This window comes from Furipterus horrens, unplaced genomic scaffold, assembly GCF_987537825.1.
Source record: "Furipterus horrens unplaced genomic scaffold, mFurHor1.1.pri manual_scaffold_1, whole genome shotgun sequence".
Taxonomy (NCBI): Eukaryota; Metazoa; Chordata; class Mammalia; order Chiroptera; family Furipteridae; genus Furipterus; species Furipterus horrens.
In genome coordinates, this window is record NW_028327171.1 from 86,619,285 (window position 1) to 86,630,067 (window position 10,783).

General features: G+C 34.7%; 1 non-coding gene across 1 annotated transcript; it reads right to left on the reverse strand.

The window, feature by feature from the left end:
• Window positions 1-297: 297 nt before the first annotated feature.
• Window positions 298-424, reverse strand: LOC150021438 (small nucleolar RNA SNORA25). Its single transcript, XR_016513721.1, has one exon. It is a non-coding gene; the product is annotated as a small nucleolar RNA SNORA25 (small nucleolar RNA).
• Between the last annotated feature and the right edge of the window lie 10,359 nt (window positions 425-10,783).

Consider the following 10,783-nt stretch of genomic DNA (forward strand, 5'->3'; position numbering starts at 1 on the left):
CATGGATCATGCATATAAGTTCTTTGGCTTTACCCTTTCCTATAATATTCTTAACATAACCCTGTCTATTTTGAGCCTACCAGTAATGCTTCTTGATCCCTGCACCATTTCCCCCATTCTCCCCCCCTGCCTCCAGCTGAGAACCCTCCAAATGATCTGCACATCTATGATTCTGTTTCTATTCTGGTTGTTTGCTTAGTTTGTTTTTGTTATTTTTTAGATTCTGTTGTTGATAGTTGTGAGTTTGTTGTCATTTTAATGTTCATACTTTTGATATTCTTTTTTTTTTTTTTTTAATCTTATAGCTCCTCAGGAAAACATAGCACTATTGAGTGTCTATGACATCCTATGGAGAACTTCAATCTTAAGTCACAGTGTTAAGAGCTCCTGGTTTTGGTCCCATAAACTCTCTTTGAAATGACCTGTATACTTTTGATATTCTTAACATCTGATCCCCTTAACATTTCATATAATAATGGCTTGGTGATGATGAACTCCTTTAGCTTTACCTCATCTAGGAAACACTTCATCTGCCCTTCCCTTCTAAATGATAGCTTTGCTGGATGGAATAATCTTGGTTGTAGGTCCCTGCTTTTCATCATTTTGAATACTTTTTGCCAGTCCCTTCTTGCCTGTAAAGCTTCTTTTGAGAAATCTGATCCTTTTGTAACTAACTCTTTTCTCTTGCTGCTTTTAAGATTCTTTATCTTTAAGCTTTGACATTTTAATTATGACGTGTCTTGGTGAGGTCCTCCTTGGGTCTAGTTTGTTTGGGACTCTCTGTGCTTCCTGGACTTGTATGTCTATTTCATTTGACAAATTAGGGAAGTTTTAATTCATTATTTTTCACATGTTTTTGATTCATTGCTCTTCCTCTTCTTCTGGTACCCCTATGATTTGGATGTTGACACACTTAAAGTTGTCCCAGAGGTTCCTAATGAGGACACTAGAAAAAATGGTCAAAATCAACTTTTTTTTAGGACTGTGGAAAATAACAAAAGGGTTTACAGTATATAAATTCAATATTAATGAACCCATTTTAAAAGAGTGCCTTTGGTATCCAATCTAGGTTCACCAAAATAGCTTCTCTATTTCTGTCTCTGTGGATGAACTTTTAGACTTCTCTATTTACAGATGATATTTTGTGTGGCATAAATTTTGGAGAAAAATGAAAAAGCAGAAATAGACTGAAACATAGATGGCCAGACAGTGAGGTATCATATTCCTGGGCATGGGCTATGAGTTGTCAGTGCTTGGAAAATCTTATTATTTAACAAGAATTTAAAAAGAGCTTGTCAAAACCACACCATGAAAGTTCAACTTCATTCATGGCCAGACCTCAACAGAAGATAGAACAAAATCTTTGGAATGAGGCAGCTGAGTTTTATGAAGAGAATCAGAGGCATTTGGGTCCCAGTTCATGTTACTTCTCAGCCATTTACAAGGTGAGATATTTAAGTTATCCACTCTAAGCCTTAAATCTTTATTTGTCAAATAAAAACACTAATAGATACCTCAAAGCTCCAAATGTATATTAGATGTGATAATTTTCAAGTTCAGGAACTTGATATTCATTTCCTATTTACCCACAGCTTAGCCAAAAAAAAAAAAAAAAAAAAAAAAGGTCATTCATTCTATTGAGTTGCAACATTAGAGACAGATTTGTATAGTGAGAGTGAATTTCAACCTTTATACTCAGATATGTGGGAAAAATGGCCATATTTAGTTAAGTTTTATTTGATTCTGGATCTACATTCAATTTCAGTTATTATTTAGGTCCCCTTTCTTTATCAAACTTGCAACTTGATTTTAGAGGACTTAGTACAATCTGTATGATCTACTTTATGCATTATAGGATCAACTGGGGCTCAGTCTAAGGTCATAGTATCCCTTACAACCCAGTGGCTCTCTATTTCTCTGCCATTCACAGACCCAGGAGAGGAAAATCTGGCTTTTAGGCTCCAAACTGCCTTGGTACATGGTGTACTAAGTCCTTTTTGAGACTTGCATACTTTTTAAGGGAGTTTTCCCAGTTGTACTGGGAACTTCTCTCCTCCACCTCCATTGTAGGCAGCCTCATTCTACATTGCTACTCATGTAAAAAAAGGGCAGAGGGAATATGTCATTTATGTTATCACACTAGTACCTTACGGATAATTTAGAATAACAAATAAGATGATTTAGATTTTTTTAAAATCCTATTGAACAGTGTGGTTATAAGATAATTGACAAATTAAAGAATAAACCTTTCTATGACTAATTTAAAAAGTGTTCTTTGCAAGGGGTACTATTTGTCCCAGGGTTCTATCTATATTGGTGGATTTTACTAAGTTCTAGTGTAAGGAGGTAACGCCAATCTGAAATATGAACTGGTGGTAATGTAATAGAGTGATTAGATTGTATACCATGGCATTGTCTAGACTTATGGATTGTGTTCCCAGGTTACCACAAAGAATGACACTATTAAGAAACTATAGATCACATATGTAATTTAATCTCAGTCATCTGAAACAACACTGAAATAGGTTACATCTGAGATATTACATCTGTCATTATGTATCTTAATGGATGTGTAATGGTTAATTTTATGTGTCCATTTGGAGGGTACTTCTGAATTAGATAAAGATATCAAATGGTAAACTTTGAGGAGGAAGAGTGCCCTCCATAATGGGAGTGGGCACCATCCAATCAGCTGAAGGCCTGAACAGAAAGAAAGATAGTTTTCCCAGAGGAAGAGGGATTGTCCAGCAGATGGCCTTCAGGCTTCTTTGTGTTCTCGGATCTCTTAGGTCCCCTCCATATTGCTGGTATAGGGGAAGGGAGTTATTTTCTCTATTTTTCTAGGTTCTTTTGGCATGTTTAATAATTAAATTGACATAAGATTAATAGAGGTAAAACAAATTTAATTACTTATGTACAGAATCTTCACACACACGTGGGAAGCCCAAGACAGTCAGGCAATTGAGACTTATGTTACCTGGAGCTAAGGAGAAAGGGGCAGTGGTCTGGGGCTTCAAAAGGAAGAAAGACAATTCACAGGAAGATGGGAAAAGCCAATATTTGGTAAATATCTGACATTCCATACAGAGATAATGGGACACATAGAGGAATTTTAACAAACTTCTTACTGGCTTTTCTTGAGCCCACCATACCTAGTCCATCTATGTATCTCTGGTGATAGCTCTCTTCCTGGACCAGGCCCTCTATCTAAATTATTTTAGGTAGTTAAATGCCTGGTATAAATCTTCCTGAAATTTTTGGGTCGTGATTATCTTCAACTCAAAACAGTCCACATGCCGAAGTAGCACATTTTTGGAAAGCTCTTTCTGAACTCATTCTCTAACTCAACTACAGATCTTGAACTTGCCAGTGTCTATAAGCACATGAGTCAATTGTTTGCAATAACACTTCTACACATACTCATACATCTTATTGGTTCTGTTTCTCTGGAGAATCCTGACCAATAAACAAGGCATCTATCAACTTTTAGATATGTAGTAACATGGGAAGTCCTATTTATCAATACTGTGCAAGAAAATATCCCACATTACTTTTTTAATGTAGACACTTCTTGACCACAAGAACTTCAAGATGTACCAAATTAAAAGGAGGATGATACAAACTATATTTTATATGTATACAAAAAATACAAGAGTCATTTTCTTTTCAGAATATCAATACTGATAAAACAGGCTGTCATGTGAATTAACCTGATATTTTAGTATAAAATTTTTTTTAGATTATTTGTCAATTTGCAAGTAATTTAATAATGTACAGAGATTTTAAACCACCTGGCTGGAATTTGAATGTCCTTTGAAGAGCTAGAAAGATAAGGTAGCTTTATGCTTGTTCAATAGTGCATCATTACAGTCTCACCAGAGCAAGAAATGAGAACAGATGACCCTAAAGCTTCTCACATGAGGACATGAGGATACTTCTATTACAATCAGGCAGCTTTGCAGTTAGAGCCTAGCAGATATTAAAATATAGAACATTAAAAAATGAGATCACATACAACAGCATTTCAATGCCATTAGTTTCCAATAAATCAAATTTGTAGGAATTAAAGTATCTAGTTATTATGTCTCACTGAGAGGAAATATTAAAATTCATGAGTATTCTAAAGGACATCATGACTAAAGTGAAGCAGATTACAGTTCTGCCAATAAAGGACGAGAAACTTCCAATAAGTCTTTACCATGAAATTATCAGAAATCAACAAGAAAATAAACATCTTTGTTGAAAAAAATGTATAGGATTAACTTGAATGATGGTTATAGAAGATAAAAAAATTTTTAGAAAGGTAATTTAAAAATAGCTGATATCCTTGAGAACAACTAGGACAGAGAAAAATACCAGCAAAGAGGTTAAAAAGAACATGAGGACATTTTCAAATAGTTAAGAACAAGATAGTAAAGGATGAAATAGACCCTATTAGAGAAAATTGGTTATGGGAGCCATAGAAATTGATAAATAATTTGATTTAGAAGCAGCAGTACTTTATTGCTGATGAAATGTTGAAATTTTTATTAAATTTTGCCAAGTCTTTATAAATTATAAAATTAGGAAACAATATGAATTCAGAAAAAGTATATTAAAAATGTTAAAAAGTGATATAAAATATTATTTAAATGCTCTCTACCCTCAATAAAAATATCTCATTGCTAAAGCTTTCTTCTTTTATTACTGACAACAAAATATTTGAATATTCAAATAGAATTATTCCTTGTATTCAGAGACATTACAAACCTTTTTACCACAAGCTTTTTTTCACTATTGATATCATAGAAGATGATAAACTATTGTGCCAAGATGCATCAGTCAAATGAACTGCCAAATTATCTTTTAACTTAAGCTTTCTTGTCCATACACCCTATACCCAAGAAACATGGCTAGTGCTTGATTGCATGGGAGATGTTCATAAAGGAATATTCTGGGGGTAGTTTAGTTTTTTGATTTCTTTTCCTTTGGAATATAGCAAAAGTAGTAATCAACAAATAGGTTTAAGCTTTTTCTCTTAAATTACAATTCCCTTTAATCAGCTCAATAATTAAAAGAGTGAGACTCCTTATGAGTCTTGTGGGGCCTACTTTTCATTTATCCTGTGCAATTACCCATTGAGAGGAAGGACTCTGTATCCAGAAGTTTAGAGCAGTGACTAATTAGCAAAGAGCAAGTGGTTGCAGCACTGGGATTAGTCATGAGGACACAAATCATCCAGTTGGGAGGGATATAACATGATGCTTCTCTTTTGTAATATATATTCAACAAAGGTAATCCTTGGAAAAAAGGATATATTGGTGTGTCTATTGCATGCATTTGTACTACTTATTTTAATCATTTTTCTCATTTTATACATGTTGGTTGCTTTAATTTTTTCAGTACTAAAAAATGTAAGATTTTCATTAGATTTTAGTTCATTTTATGAGCTCTGTCATTTAATGTATTTGAGTTTCCTTATATCCAAAAGAGAAAAGTAATACCTATGCCAATGGTCTATTTAAGTATTACATTCCATATATTACTTTATATAAGTGTCTAGCCCAGTGGCTGGCTCAAAGTAGATAATAAACAAAATGTAATTATTTCTCTAGCTTACCTCATCCTTAAAAAAGGACATAAGAGTTTGGAAATCAACTTACTATAAAGTCAACTTAATTACAGAAGTCGTTAAGGCTGTTGTTTTCTATACTTTACACTGTCTTTAAAGTAGTACAACCTAAGAATGACAGATTTTTTTCCCCTCAAATGGTTTTCTTATATATTGGCTTATATTGAACTTGTATGTCTCTAAAATCCTACTCTTGTGGATATCTCAAGCCACGCCTTGTCAATAAATTGTTCAATAAATTCCTTCGAATAAAGTATCTTTTTCCGCTCTCCTTACCACTAATTTATTTTCACAATCCTCTTGCCTCTTGCTCCCTTCCAGAGGTCTATGGTCTTCACAAAGCTCTCCTGGGATCCCATTCAGGCTACAGAGAACAAGAAATTGCTCATTATGTAATGGTGTTGAAAAATCAATCACTAAGCTATATAGATTTTCTAAGAACAAATAAAGCAAAGCATCAAGGCTTTGGTGTTTGTTTCTAAACCAGTGGTATTCTGAAAGAAAACTATTTCTTTTATACTAGCTATCAGTATAAAAGATTGGAAGGACAAAGTGCATTTTAATGGTGAATTTTTCTAAGTCATAGGACTTAACTAAATAAATAATTAAGGCAATTATTATTTATCGTGATTTAAAAGAGAATAATATATTTAATTATAGGGAACAATCTTAGAGAAGTGGCTGGGTATCTTTGAGCACAGCAAAAGAGAGGTGTAAGGATTAGTGAAGGTTAAAATACTATAGTTATAAAAAAGGCAAAAATGAGCCAAGAGCATTTAGACTAAAGAAAAGACAAAAACAAATCTACTATAAAAAGATATTGAGAAGAAAGTATAAGATACTCTTTTATGACTCTGAGATGAAATGCAAACATATAAAGTAGAAATTTTGCTTCAGAAAATTTTTGTCAAGTGCTGATAGGGTTTTTGCCCCTGTAGTCACTTCCCTTAATTATTCTGATCTTTGGCTTTCTAAACCTGCCATCATCAGAACTAATTTCTGTTTAAAAAAAAAAAGTAAAAACTCCAAATCGTAGTTATATCAGTATATTTAATAAGTAGTTTATATTTACTTACTAAATTTTTTCAGATTTTCTGCATTGGAAAACTTTGGTATAGGTCACCTGGCTGGATCCCTACCCTTAGAGCTATTTTCTAGCTCTGAACATCCCTGGATGAAGCAAATGGAAGGCATTCTGTGGAAGCAGACCTAGGAAGGGACAGCAGAATTGAGGAACCTATAAAGCTGAAAGCAAACTCCTCCTCTGAGTGCAAAGGGTGACTTGAAAATGAATACCATCTGTAGTAGCAGAGCAGGGAAGTAGATGGCATGAAGAGTTGAAATCTGGTTTTTTCAAAAGGAAGATTGAGATGAAGTTGTTACACATTTGTCAACCAAGAGTGAAATTTGACTGTTTGTTCTAGAAATATTTGCTAGTGTTGTAAATGGAAATAGTGTCAGTTTAAAGCAACTGTACATCCTTGAACAGCTTATACTCATCTTTCATTGTTTAACCATATAACGAGATTGTCTCTACTTTTCTCCAAAATGGTTAGGGGGTGATTCATCCCTGATCTTCTTCTGGGAAAGCTGTACCCCTTTAAGGATACCTCTATTTTATTCTTGGAAATTTCCTAGAGTAGTAACTTTATTGTGCTCTGGAAAGGACCCTCTGTTTTCTCTAATGTTGTCACCAGCCAGTTGTTTCGATGCTGCTGACGGGAGTGAGGGAGCCCTTGGCTAAGCAAGGTGCTCCACTGGCAGCTAGTCTGATTCACTGCTCTTATCAATTCCTGGCCTCTCCTTTGCATCCATCTTCACCCGTTCCTTCTAAGTGGATATATGATGTAATCTTCTGGATCATTTGATTCCTCTAACCCTGCCTTCTTACCCCAGACATAGTATAGCCTTGAGGGAGGGAACTTTACTACCTTCCTTTTCCCACAGCACAAGTGACCAGGACAGGGATTTTAATAAGACTACTGAAATTTTGTAGCACTGAACAACACAAAAAAATAGCTTAAAAATTGTTTTTGACATAGTTGTAATTACCAACTTGTTCAAACCTCTTGCCAGGATATCTGCCATGTTCCTACAAGGTTTTCATGTGTCCCCCACCCCCACGCACACACACTATGATGGAATTGGGTTCAGAAACACCTTTTCATTGCTATGCTTAGTTTCTCTCTGATGTAAAGAACCTATTGGAACGTACTTTAACACTTTGTTTAGAGCTCAGCATTTTACACATTTTTTTCTTTAGTAAGCCTGAGAGCTCTGCATTTTCTCAATATTCACACTAAATTGTAGAAATAGAATTTTACCTCATTTGAAACAGCCAACATCCTGTTAAATTTATGCATATATTTAAATGTAAAAAGTCTTTTTGTTTAGCACATGCACTGGTTTGGGTGGGGAGATTTATTTATTTATTTTAAAGTAATGATGCAAATCTATTCGACCATACTTTCTTGCTCCAGGCTCTAGCCTACACACAATTTTTCATTAAAATATTATTTGAACTGGGACAACTGCAGTAGTCTGGAACATATTTTCTCCAGTACTTGATTTTAAGCCCTTTGTAGTCTTAGAATTCTCTAAAAATTATATTGCATGTTTGAGTAAAACTGAATAAACCATACTGTGCTTATATCCAGAGTGGTGCTACTCTGAGTGGAAAACATGCCAGCTTTTTAAAGAGCAGCTTTAACATTTTTAATTAAGCTTTTTATTCTGTCAATAATACCGTTCACTGAATAAAGAATGTATCCAAGCATAACATGATATTTATTATGAAATGTTTTAAGCATAAAGAAAAATATAACCAAAATCATACAGAATATTTACCATCACCCAGTTTTATCAAATCTTAATATTTTGTTATGTGTGCTTCTGATATTTTAATTAAGCAGTACATATTCATTTGGCTATCACTGTTCAATTATTCTCTCTTCCATTTCGCTCTCCTTTCTCTCCAGAAATAACTGATATTGTTACCTGTGCACATTAAAGCCCAGTCAAATGTCAACAGGAGCTTGCAGCCAAGAAAGTAAGGGTTTGTTGGTTGGGGAATTGGCACCAAGCCCAGAATCGCAGATAAGTGAGTGCTCAAAGGCCCAGATCCCTGATCATTTCCGGGGGATGGTTTATGAAGGAGAAAAATCATTTATCATAGTGGTTAAAGGAATTAGGGTCGTGGGTTCTAATTTGTTGTTTGAGGCCAGGGTAGAGAGTCACTGAACGTTGTATTAAGTTTTGATGTCAACCATGGCATTGTTCGGTTTGGTTTCTTGAGGGTGTGTTCTGTAGGAGCCTTCAGCTTCCATGGGCCTGGGGCTGAAACACAACTGAAGTCAAGACTTTATCTTAAGCTTGATCAAGTCTCCCTTTCTGTGTTCAACAGAGTAGAGTCTTTGTCCATAAGACAGTTTGATGCTGACCAGAATCTGATACCCTAAGGGTTTATTGATTAAGGAAGAGAGTGGACATACAGAAAGGAGAAAGTTTTGTGATAAAGAAATAGAGTTTCTTCCCAGTTATCTTTGTTGCTTATCAAAACAATGTATGTTTATACTTTTGTTATATATGTGTGTGTTCTGAAATAATATTTAGTATTTTATGCTGATAAGGCATATAAATGTTATAATGTAATTATTTTTTTGAAACTTAGTCTTTCTTTACATTATACTTTTTAAGACTTTTTTGCCTGTTAATACTTGTAGGTGTAATTATTTTCACTATGTAAAAATCCCATTGTATAAACAAAGCACAATTTATATTGCTTTGTCTTGTTTTTCCTATTTTTTTTACTTTCCTAGCAGTTACATTTTCAACAGGCTCCTTGATACAAAGACAAGTGAGCTTTAATAAATGAATATTCTTTGAAGCCATTGAGGTTTGGAATGGTTTGTTATGCAGCAATAGTGCTCATTCCTTCAGCTGAAAATAAACAGAATGTCTCTTTCTTTAATCCCTAAAACACTTTTTATTTCTTATCAGGTTCATGTTTGTTATGTCTTTGATTATAGTTATTGAGGGTCTCTATCCTAGTTCACCACTAAAAGTGTATGTTCTTTGAGAGATGGGCCTGGAATCTCCATTTTAAGTGTTTATTCCCTTATACCATTATTCCTGACTTGTCATTTCTAACAGTTATTTCATTTCTAAAGTAAGTGAAACACATTTATGTTAAAATAAATTTTGTTGTTGTTGTTGTTGTTTTTAACAAATGCCTAAGCCTGGCTTTTATTTGGAAATTGTACAGCCAGCATTTTCTTACTGGGTTTTTCTAGACTAAGTATAGGCAGTCAGAAAGAGTCTATCCTTGGTCCATTCATCACCTTCTCCAGGGCTGTTCTCCATTATTATTTTTTTTCTGCTGCTTCTAGCATAGTCCATTGGGAACATAAAGCCTCCCTCTGAGATGATGAAAAGTCTACTTTATGGGTAATACCACCAATTTGTTTGTTTTTCCCTTTAGCTTAAAACCAGCTCCTGAAATTTTAACTTTTGATTTTGTCCCTACTTGCTCTCTGGTATTTGGGTTCACTTGATTTTTTTTCTTTCAATTTATTGTTTTCTGCTTACAACTGTAATGTTGTGATTCACCATGTGACCAAAATACACATCTTGTGTGTATTTGGTGTTTGCCTATAGTTTCTGTCCCAAAGCTCCCAAAACCCTTGGGAATAGAGAGTGATGAAGTGTCTTTTGTATGTTAATAAGGTGACTTTTGGAGAGCATCTAAGAATGAAAGCTGGTTGCAAGTGGAGCCATCCAATTTATTAGAGGGTTAGGTATTCTAGTCCTGTCCTTTTGACCTCCAGGTAGAGGAGAGCGCCTAGAGGTTGATTCAGTCCTCAGTGAGTAATGATTTAATTAATCATGCCTATGTAATGAAGCCTCCATAAAACCCCCAAAATACAGGGTTTGGAGATGTTTTGGGTTGGTGAACATGTGGAGATTTGGGGTGAGTGGCCATCTAAGAAAGGGCATGGAAGCTCTGAGCCCTTTCCCCATACCTTGCCCTATGCATCTCTTCCATCTGGCTGTTTCTGAGTTGTATCCTTTTATAATAAATAGGTAATCTCATAAGTAAAATGTTTCTATGAGTTGTGTGATCTGCTCTAGCAAATTCATTAAACCCAAGGAGGAGGTAATAAGAACCTCTAA